This window comes from Rutidosis leptorrhynchoides, chromosome 8 (assembly GCF_046630445.1).
Source record: "Rutidosis leptorrhynchoides isolate AG116_Rl617_1_P2 chromosome 8, CSIRO_AGI_Rlap_v1, whole genome shotgun sequence".
Classification (NCBI taxonomy): Eukaryota; Viridiplantae; Streptophyta; class Magnoliopsida; order Asterales; family Asteraceae; genus Rutidosis; species Rutidosis leptorrhynchoides.
The window spans coordinates 246424389-246436097 of record NC_092340.1 but is presented as its reverse complement, the minus strand read 5'-3'; positions in this window follow the sequence as shown (position 1 = coordinate 246436097).

Sequence of the window (11709 nt, the reverse complement as noted above, 5' to 3'; positions counted from 1 at the left end):
AGACAAAAGGCGAAAACGAAGATTTGAAGACGCAAATGACCAAAAAGCTCAAATGTACAAGATACAATCCAAAAGGTTCAATTTATTGATAAAAAACGTCTAAAAATGATAAGAGTACAAGTTGCGGAACGCAAAGTACAAGATATTAAATTATACGAAAGGACGTTCGAAAATCCGGAACCGGGACCTGAGCCAACTATCAACGCCCGACGCAACGGACGAAAAATTACAAGTCAACTATGCACAAGAATATAATATAATATATAAATAATTATATTAATTATTTATATTTTATATTTATATATTTATTATGTCGACAAGCTAGGAGCCAAAAGTTTGTGAGCTGAATTTTCAAACTCCACGACTCGCGGAGTTTGCAGGCATAAAACTCCACGACTCGCGGAGCTGTCAGAAATCAAAATGCCTATAAAAGGCCATGCATTCGTTCGATTTTAATATATAAAAAATATAAATAATAATAATAATACTAAATAATAAATAAATATATATATATATATATAATATATATATATATATAGTATAGGGTAGTTTTATATTAGATTAGTTCGGGTTATGTAAAGGTTATTTTACGGGTTTTGAAGTCGAAATTCTGTCCGTGTACCACTACGCGATAAATAATCAATGTAAGCTATGTTCTCCTTTTTAAATTAATGTCTCGTACTTAAGTTATTATTTTGCTTATTTAAGACGAAGTAATCATGATGTTGGGCTAAAATACTAAAATTGGGTAATTGGGCTTTGTACCATAATTGGGGTTTGAACAAAAGAACGACACTTGTTAAAATTAGACTATGGGCTATTAATGGGCTTTATATTTGTTTAATTAAATGATAGTTTGTTAATCTTAATATAAAGATTTACAATTGGACGTCCCTATAATAACCATATACACTTGATCGAACACGATGGACGGGGTATTTATTTGTACGAATAATCGTTCATTTAACCGGACACGGGAATGGATTAATATTCACTAGAATTATTAAAACAGGGGTGAAATTATGTACAAGAACACTTGGCATAATTGATAACAAAGTATTAAAACCTTGGGTTACATGCAGTTGATATCCTGGTGTAATTATTAAACAAAGTATTAAAACCTTGTAACAGTTTAAGTCCCCAATTAGTTGGAATATTTGACTTCGGGTATAAGGATAATTTGACGAGGATACTCGCACTTTATATTTATGACTGATGGACTGTTATGAAGAAAAACCAGACGGGCATATTAAATAATCCAGGACAAAGGACAATTAACCCATGGGCATAAAACCAAAATCAACACGTCAAACATCATGGTTACGGAAGCTTAAATAAGCATAATATATTTTATTTCATATTTCCTCGTATTTTTATTTATTGTCATTTTAATTATTGTTATTTATTTTATATTGTTAGTTAAATATCGTCATTTACTTTACGCTTCGCTTAAAATATAAAATCGACAAACCGGTCATTAAACGGTAAACCCCCTTTTATATATTATTATATATAATTATATATATTTTGTACAAATATAGTTGTTTAAAAATATAGTGTGCAATAAGCCCGCTCCCTGTGAAACGAACCGGACTTACTAAAAGCTATACTACTCTACGATTAGGTACACTGCCTATAGTGTTGTAGCAAGGTTTAGGTATATCCCATCTGTAAATAAATATATAAAACTTGTGTAATCTGTATCGCTTTTCGTATCAAAAATATAATACTATTTCGTACCTCCACGCTACCACATCAAGTTTTTGGCGCCGCTGCCGGGGACTCGGCGAAACGCTATATTTTTAATTTATTTTTCTATAAATATATTTATATATCATTTTAGAAAAACAATATAAAATTAAAAAAAAAAAACGTCTTTCAAACTCCACGACTCGCGGAGTTTGCAGGGTTAAAACTCCACGACTCGCGGAGCCGCCCTGACAGACGCACATAGAACCCTAATTTGGCATTTATTACGAGTATAATTTAATTATTATTATTAAAACTTAATTAGGTTTATATTTAATATTAATATTTAGTTTTAGTTTTTAAATTAATTTGTATTTTAAATATTAATTAGTATTATTAAATATATATATAAATTAATACTTTTATAAAATAAATAGGATAAAAATAATATTTTTTATAAAAATTATAATTTTTACAACTTTAATTTTATTTTTATATTTTGTATCTTTTTAATCGTTTAATCGTAATATTGTATATTTTTCGTTCGTAGCTAGTGTTAAGTTTAGTTTTGCCGTAGCTTATTATTTTTATTTCTAGATTTTTAAGCTTTGCCGTAAAATCCCTTAAGTGTTTTTTCTTTAGACTAAGATTTAGGTGCTTTAGAATTTTGCGACGCCTTTTTAAGTTTTAATACCTTTTTAAGTTATTGCCATTTGGGATATAGTTTTACTTGTAAGCTTTAATATTTTTAGACGCAACTTTTAATTTTTTTAGTTTTTAGTACCTTTTAAGTTACGACGCGCTACTTTCTTTTTATTTTTCAACCTTTTATTTTTCGACGCGCAATCTTTTTCTTTCTTATTTCTCGACACGCTAGTTTTTAGGACTTAGAAATTTTCTCTATTTCTTATCTAATATCTCAAACGGAAAGAAAAATTATTTAAGTGGTTAAATTAATGGACGTTGACAATTTTCTGCTTCGTAGTAATAGTTGAATTTGTTAGTGGCTGAGTTGTGAGCTTCCGATTTAAAGGGTTCTGGCTCCCTGCTGCATCTTTTGGCTATTCGAAACGTGGGCAAAAGAAGAAAAGTCTATTAATTGGACAACTTATATAAGTTTTTCCATTTTTATAACTAATAGGATAATTAGTAAATGCACCACATTGTAGCTAAAATTTAGCCATCGCAATAAAATGGAAAATTTTGAAAACAAGGCTATGGAAACTCTTTTTGATATCCAAAATCAATTAAATCAATACTCTCAAACGGGTGTTGATGACAATTCGTTCGGTCAATCTTGGATCACGAATGACGAAACAATAACTGGTTGTGAAATCTGTGGAGATTATCACTCAACATGGGAATGTTATTATTACGTTCCTATGGAAAATTACGCACCCACGGAACCTGAATGGAATGATTATGAAGAATACAATTCAAATTGGGATTATTCCCAAGAATATTTCCAAACTCAACAACAAGTATACGAGGAAAATTATGTGTCTGAAAATTTATTAGACAATATGAAAATCAAACTCGAAGAACTTGATGCTCAAAATGAACAAATGAGAGAGTTTGTAAATAGGCAAGCTGAAACTCTATCAGATTACACACCTGTTGATCTGAGGAGTCGTGTGCAAGAAAATCTCATATCATCGAATTTTGATGAATTCGAGAGCTCCGAAATCACCAACTATCCCGATGATACTTTTTATTCAGCTTTACCAATTTCACAACATATCGACACATTAGCCTCTACCGACGAAATCATCGATCCATCTATGGATGAAGAAGAAGTAAGGAAGACAAATTTGTACTCTTGCAAAAACGATAATGTTGAAAATTTTACCCCCAAGACCAAAGTGGTGGGACCGATAAGTACCGTTAATGAAGAAGAATCTACTTCGATCCCTAAATTAACCATTCAACAACCTTCCAACCCAATATTCTCAATAGACGAGTCATCTACCGAAGATAAACTACGAGCTTTAATAGATAATGACACCTCGGATTTCACCCAAATGGGTAATAGAGGTGAAAACTTTGATCTCAAGAATAAACGGAAGGAAATGTTAGGAATTGTCCACCCTATAGTATGTATGTCGGTGTATATCGATCCATTTGACCAAGAACCAGAAAAGAGATATATCCATTTACTAAAAGCTACACTTAAAAAAGAATTAAGTAGTGACAATCGGGCGAGTCTAAACTTTAAACCCATTGATATATTATACACCACCCGAGATGTAAATAACTGGCTTACTACTCTAATTCGTGGAACTTATTCTACCGACTTCACATGTCGTCAGCTAAGTGTGGGGAAGTTTAACCCCACTTAACGTTAAATTAGGGGTTCGGGTTAGTGCATAACTCGTTAATAAAAATACACGATTAGGGTAAAAGACGCATTTTCAAAAATTATCAAACATTTCAGAAAAGCAACCGTTTTTGAAAAGAAAAAAAAACATGTTTGATAAAACAAGAAGGAATGAACGATGAGATGCACCATCTATCATCCTGTAATTTTATGGTATCTTTAACTACTTTCTACACTAATCACCCTCATGAATTTATAATTATAGTCTGATTTCATGCAAATGAGGACATTGCATGATCTTAAGTGTGGGGAAGGGTTATAAATTCTCTCGGGTTTACACTTGGTTTTATTTGCCAAATTTTGTGAAAATTTGAAAAATTTTCAACTAAATGAATTCAAAATCATGTTTATATATATTTATGAACGGTGAAAACTAGGTGTTAATACCGAAATTATCGTTACCTCAGAAAGGACATAAATTGAGAAACAACCCAAAACGCTTGAATTCATTTAAAATGGAATATAAGAGAATAAAAAGGCAAAGAACATAATAAATAAAAGCCAAGTGTGGGGAGAATATACCAAGTTATTCAATAAAAAAAATTATCTATCACATGTTTCCGTAAAGTTATTGCAGGTGCTTTTTTTGGACTAAATTAACTGTTTTACCCGATGAAAGAAAAGAAAAGATGGATCTACACGATGAATCAATTCCATCATTAAAAGGAAGTAAAGTCTTCTGAAAAATACACGCGCTTCTTGATTTAGGTCAAGAAGTTGTCATCCAGACCAGCTGTAGGTTGACGAAAAATCTAGAAAAGTCATCACTAAAATCAGCAGGAAATCCACGGACCTCAGCATCAAACAGGGTTGCCAAGTGGTCAGATTTATCCTAACCATGAGAAGGATTTATCTCGTACAATGGGGGGGCACCGTGCAAATTAGCTTGATAAGACTAATGAATCAGATCTCCAGAAAGGATAATCTCCTTAAAGATTAAAAATCAGCTTTTAAGACTGATATTACTCAATCCTTGAGATTGACCTTAAAGATTGAGAATTTAAACTCATGGAATTCAATGATATCTAAACTCGAGCTTGAACGAGAAAATATTTTGATCAAAAATTACAAACCGATTTGTTTTCTGAAAACCTATTTTCAATGCGTTCATTACCATTGAACGTAAAATCCTAGGAATTCACCTGGAATTCATTAGGTCACCTGAACTAAATCGGGTGTCAACCGTAAGAACGGTGGTTGCATAGCATGGTCGAAGACAGGACCTTGTGCCAGACCGAAAAATCATAGGATGATCTTTAATATTGCTCCTACAAAGGATAGTAATAGCATCCGACACGTTTTTGGACCATAATCAAATGCATGTCATTAGACATTGCCTTAACAGTTGCTTGTTCATCGCTTTCCTTTACAACCGGACGGTAGTTTATCGAAAGGTAATATACGGGACAAGTGAACTGGACGTGTTGCTTTCCTAATACAAGGTTAGCAAGTGGATAACACAAAACCACAAGTGTTGAGCTAAAATTTTCAAATCTGAAACCCACAAAACCACAAAAATATTTTGCAAACACCGGTGAAGGGTTATTCCGGAAAACTTGTCTAGGGTTAAATCTAGCTTGAATTTTCAAAAGATCAAATGTTTTCATAAAGATCCAATTTCCTAACGGATCTAAATTTTCATAGTCATGTGGGACTGTAAACCGCCTTTCAAATGTGCACTTTGCTTTGGAAACCGAAAGTAAATCAGCTATTTGATTGCAAGTGTCGTTGACCTAAACCCGAGGCAACTGTGGATGACACACCCACCTTTAACCATGGTTCCATCGTTACTATCATTGTTTATACCGCCATATCAAAATCACTGATGTATAAAGTGTGAAGAATAAAGAAGTGATTCGTATGTTTTTATTTCAAGTTATGTATTGTTTGAGGACAAGCAACGTTCAAGTGTTGGGATATTTGATAGTGCTCCAAATGAACATATATTTAGTTTCAATATCCTTCCAATATGTAAAGTTTCTAGTTGTAATTGTTCTATTTTTAAGTTGTAATCGTTTATATTAAATAAGTGCGAAGACAAAAGGCGAAAACGAAGATTTGAAGACGCAAATGACCAAAAAGCTCAAATGTACAAGATACAATCCAAAAGGTTCAATTTATTGATAAAAAACGTCTAAAAATGATAAGAGTACAAGTTGCGGAACGCAAAGTACAAGATATTAAATTATACGAAAGGACGTTCGAAAATCCGGAACCGGGACCTGAGCCAACTATCAACGCCCGACGCAACGGACCAAAAATTACAAGTCAACTATGCACAAGAATATAATATAATATATAAATAATTATATTAATTATTTATATTTTATATTTATATATTTATTATGTCGACAAGCTAGGAGCCAAAAGTTTGTGAGATGAATTTTCAAACTCCACGACTCGCGGAGTTTGCAGGCATAAAACTCCACGACTCGTGGAGCTGTCAGAAATCAAAATGCCTATAAAAGGCCATGCATTCGTTCGATTTTAATATATAAAAAATATAAATAATAATAATAATACTAAATAATAAATAAATAAATAAATAAATAAATATATATATATATATATATATATATATATATATATATATATATATATATATATATATATATATATATATATATATATATATATAGTATAGGGTAGTTTTATATTAGATTAGTTCGGGTTATGTAAAGGTTATTTTACGGGTTTTGAAGTTGAAATTCTGTCCGTGTACCACTACGCGATAAATAATCAATGTAAGCTATGTTCTCCTTTTTAAATTAATGTCTGGTACTTAAGTTATTATTTTGCTTATTTAAGACGAAGCAATCATGATGTTGGGCTAAAATACTAAAATTGGGTAATTGGGCTTTGTACCATAATTGGGGTTTGAACAAAAGAACGACACTTGTTAAAATTAGACTATGGGCTATTAATGGGCTTTATATTTGTTTAATTAAATGATAGTTTGTTAATTTTAATATAAAGATTTACAATTGGACGTCCCTATAATAACCATATACACTTGATCGAACACGATGGGCGGGGTATTTATATGTACGAATAATCGTTCATTTAACCGGACACGAGAATGGATTAATAGTCACTAGAATTATTAAAACAGGGGTGAAATTATGTACAAGAACACTTGGCATAATTGATAACAAAGTATTAAAACCTTGAGTTACACGCAGTTGATATCCTGGTGTAATTATTAAACAAAGTATTAAAACCTTGTTACAGTTTAAGTCCCCAATTAGTTGGAATATTTGACTTCGGGTATAAGGATAATTTGACGAGGATACTCGGACTTTATATTTATGACTGATGGACTGTTATGAAGAAAAACCAGACGGGCATATTAAATAATCCAGGACAAAGGACAATTAACCCATGGGCATAAAACCAAAATCAACACGTCAAACATCATGGTTACGGAAGCTTAAATAAGCATAATATATTTTATTTCATATTTCCTCGTATTTTTATTTATTGTCATTTTAATTATTGTTATTTATTTTATATTGTTAGTTAAATATCGTCATTTACTTTACGCTTCGCTTAAAATATAAAATCGACAAACCGGTCATTAAACGGTAAACCCCCTTTTATATATTATTATATATAATTATATATATTTTGTACAAATATAGTTGTTTAAAAATATAGTGTGCAATAAGCTCGCTCCCTGTGAAACGAACCGGACTTACTAAAAGCTATACTACTCTACGATTAGGTACACTGCCTATAGTGTTGTAGCAAGGTTTAGGTATATCCCATCTGTAAATAAATATATAAAACTTGTGTAATCTGTATCGCTTTTCGTATCAAAAATATAATACTATTTCGTACCTCCACGCTACCACATCACTCGACTAGAGTGCCCAAACCTAATCCTAGGTATTCTCCATCAGCAAACTACTTGCTCTATACCGAGAATGGTGAACCCGAAAGTTACTTTGAGGCAAGGAAGACAAAAGAATCCATACAATGGGAGCTTGCCATGAAAGAAGAGATGGGGTCACTTGAGAAGAATAAAACTTGGTCACTAGTGAAATTACCTCATGATAAAAGGGCGTTGCAAAGTAAATGTGCGTATCGAATCAAGAATGAGTTGGATGGCAAGAAAAGGTACAAGGCTCGTTTGGTGGTTAAAGGCTTTCAACAAAAGAAAGGAGTTGACTACCAAGAGATATTTTCACCAGTGGTAAAGATGACTACTATTCGTTTGGTACTTTCTATGGTTGCATCCGAGGACTTACATCTAGAGCAACTAGATGTGAAGACCGCATTCTTACATGGTAACCTTGATGAAGAGATCTATATGAGGAAACCCGAGGGCTTTGAGGTAAGGGTAAAGAGAAGTGGGTCTGTAAGCTAAAGAAAAGTTTGTATGGATTGAAGCAAGCACCTCGGCAATGGTACTTGAAGTTTGATGATTTTATGAAGAAGATTGGTTTCTTAAGATGTGAAGCGGATCACTGTTGCTACTTGAAGAAACTCAAGTCTTCTTATATAATCTTATTATTGTATGTTGATGACATGTTATTTGCAGGTTCCAACATGTCCGAAATTAACAAGTTGAAAGGATTACTTTCCCATGAGTTCGAGATGAAAGATATTGGTGGTGCTAGGCAAATACTTTGCATGAGTATTGTGCGTGATCGTGTGAAGGGTACTCTATACTTGTCTCAATCCAAATACATTGAGAAAGTTGTAGAGAGGTTTAACATGGAAAATTCAAAGGCTCGTTCTATGCCTTTGGGTAACAAGATAAAGTTATCGGAAAGTCAATCACCTAAAATGGAAGAAGACAAAATGGAGATGGAAAAGGTTCCATATGCATCGGCCGTGGGTAGTGTTATGTATGCCATGGTTTGTACAAGACCCGATATTGCTCACGCAGTGGGAGTTGTAAGTCGTTATATGTCTAATCCGGGGAAAGAGCATTGGGAAGCGGTTAAATGGTTATTTCGTTATTTGAAAGGTACTTCTAATATGGGATTGTGCTTCTCTAAAAGCAATGTCATACTTAGAGGTTATGCGGATGCTAATTTGGGTGGATGTGACGATTCGGGAAAAAGCACTACGGGTTATGTTTTCACAATAGGAAAGACGGCGGTTAGTTGGATGTCTCGACTACAAAAGAGTGTTGCTTTGTCAACCATCGAGGCCGAATATATGGCTATTGTAGAAGCTTCTAAAGAGCTTGTTTGGTTGAAGAACTTCTTAGTTGAGTTGGGTAAAAGACAAGACTATTGCGTCTTGTATTGTGATAATCAAAGTGCAATACATCTTGGGAAGAATCCGGTGTTTCATAGTCGTACGAAATACATCAAGATAAGGTATCATTTTATTCGACAACATATAAATGATGGTACTTTATTATTGGAGAAAATCCTTGGTACGAAGAATCCTGCTGATATGTTTACTAAGGTTGTTACAACAGAGAAATTGAGGTTTTGCATTACCTCAATTGGTCTTCTAATGAATTGATGAGAGAAGACCCCAACTAGAGAATTAGAGAGTTAATGTTTCAATTCTAACAAGTAGTGTTGAAAACCTTGTATCGAAAGTCTGCTCATCCGAAGTATGTGTTGAGTGTGCGTGTCCCAAATGGAGTTTGGCGGTATAATGGTGGTTTAACGTTCTTGGTTAGATCGTTGATATTTTGGGTTGACGAAGGTTGGGTTTGTTCAAAGTCTCCAAGTGGGAGATTGTTGGAGATATGGAGAACTTTAAACAATTAGAGGGAAGATTCCAGGAAACTCACACGAAGCTTCCACGAAGTTGTTAGGAAACTCACATGTAGCTTCCACGAAGTTGTTAGGAAACTCACATGTAGCTTCCACGAAGTTGTCAGGAAACTCACATGTAGCCTCCATGAAGCTGTCAGGAAACTCACATGAAGCTTCAAGGAATTGTTTTTAGCTTACTCCTTAAACCATTCTATAAATAGACCCTCTTGTAACTCATTGTAAACACACCACAAATATTCAGTAATACATTCTCTAGTTGGTCCGTGGACTAAAGCAATCACAACGATTGCATATAACCACGTTATCTCTTGTGTCGATTTACATTTCTTGCATTTATAATCTTTCGTTCATTAAGTGGGTTAGTAATCTTGTAAAATTACTATCGGTGAGTGATCTTGTTGAATCACTTGCGTTGTTTTGGGTCCTAATATCCTTACAGATTCATCTCTAAAGAATATGTATCAGTCTTTAGAGGTGAATTATTGACGAAAACAACGATATGAACAAATTTTTCGACTGGATTTACGATAGATAGCAATAATGAAGAATTGTCACCCGTGATAACAGCAACCGCAATATGAAAAGGTGTAAATGTTTTCATGAGTAATTATATCGTGGCATCCATCAGGGCGAGAAGTATTGATGGCAGCTTGTGCTAGGGAAATAAATAAGTTATTTATGAGTATTGTTAACAGCAACAGTAGTAATAGTGTCAGCAACATTTACGTTAGTATGAAGAACCTTTCAATATCGTTTACAATATCTTCCAGTGACCAAGTGAAAACTTTGATATTTGTGAGAATGACCATTGCAACATAATGTGGTAATACATTTCCACTAGTGACAATGACCATTGCAATATAATGTGCTATCTACTGCCTTTTAAAGTTGTGTATGTTTGAACTATGATGGTACGTAAAGATGTGGTCACAGCGGCTGATGCAACATGAACTATTCAACATCATCACCCATTGTGGCACCTAGTACAATCTCAAAGAGTGTTTTTGGTTGGTAGGATTTTATGGGATTTTGTTGGATTTGCATTTGAAATAAAATAAAATTCTATGTCTGTTTGGAGGTTTGAGGAAAAGATTTTTATTTTAAATGATATAGAGAAAGGATTCTTAAAAACACGGAAGTTCCGATGACTAGAATAGAACATAAATACCCTCCATTCCAACAAAACCCACCACCTCCTCTTTTCTTTCCACACAATAAGATCTCAACCTAGTTTTTCACCAAACTCCATGCATGCTCCTTTCTTTCCTCACACAAAATTACCCTCCATCTATGTATTGGTTTAATGTGCACGTCATAACACAAATCTATACTACCGTTTATATACAAGCCTACATGGTCACACATAATAGGCACTTAGATATCCGGTTATACATATATATTGTATATACGTATTCATAATCACCAATTATTATATATTGTTGATATATAAATATATAATATAATTAAAAATATATATATTTTTTAATTAAATATCAATGATCCAATGGGCTATTTGATTACAAAATAATAGATGGGCTTGTTTTATTTTTAGGTTAAAATTAAAACATATATATATATATATATATATATATATATATATATATATATATATATATATATATATATATATATATATATATATATATATATATAGGGAGAAGATCCGGTGAAAACTTTTTTAGTGTGAGAACTTTAGAAACTCAAAAATACACTGAAATTCGAACAAAAAGGGACACGAACGAACAAAAAAGGGACACGGACGAACAAAAATCACGATAATCGAACAAAAAAAACACGGGCGAATTTTTTTTTTGTTTGAATTACCAAAATGTAGAACACATTTTTGTTCGACTATGATGTGTTCTACATTTTTTTGTTCGAATTTCAAAATAATAG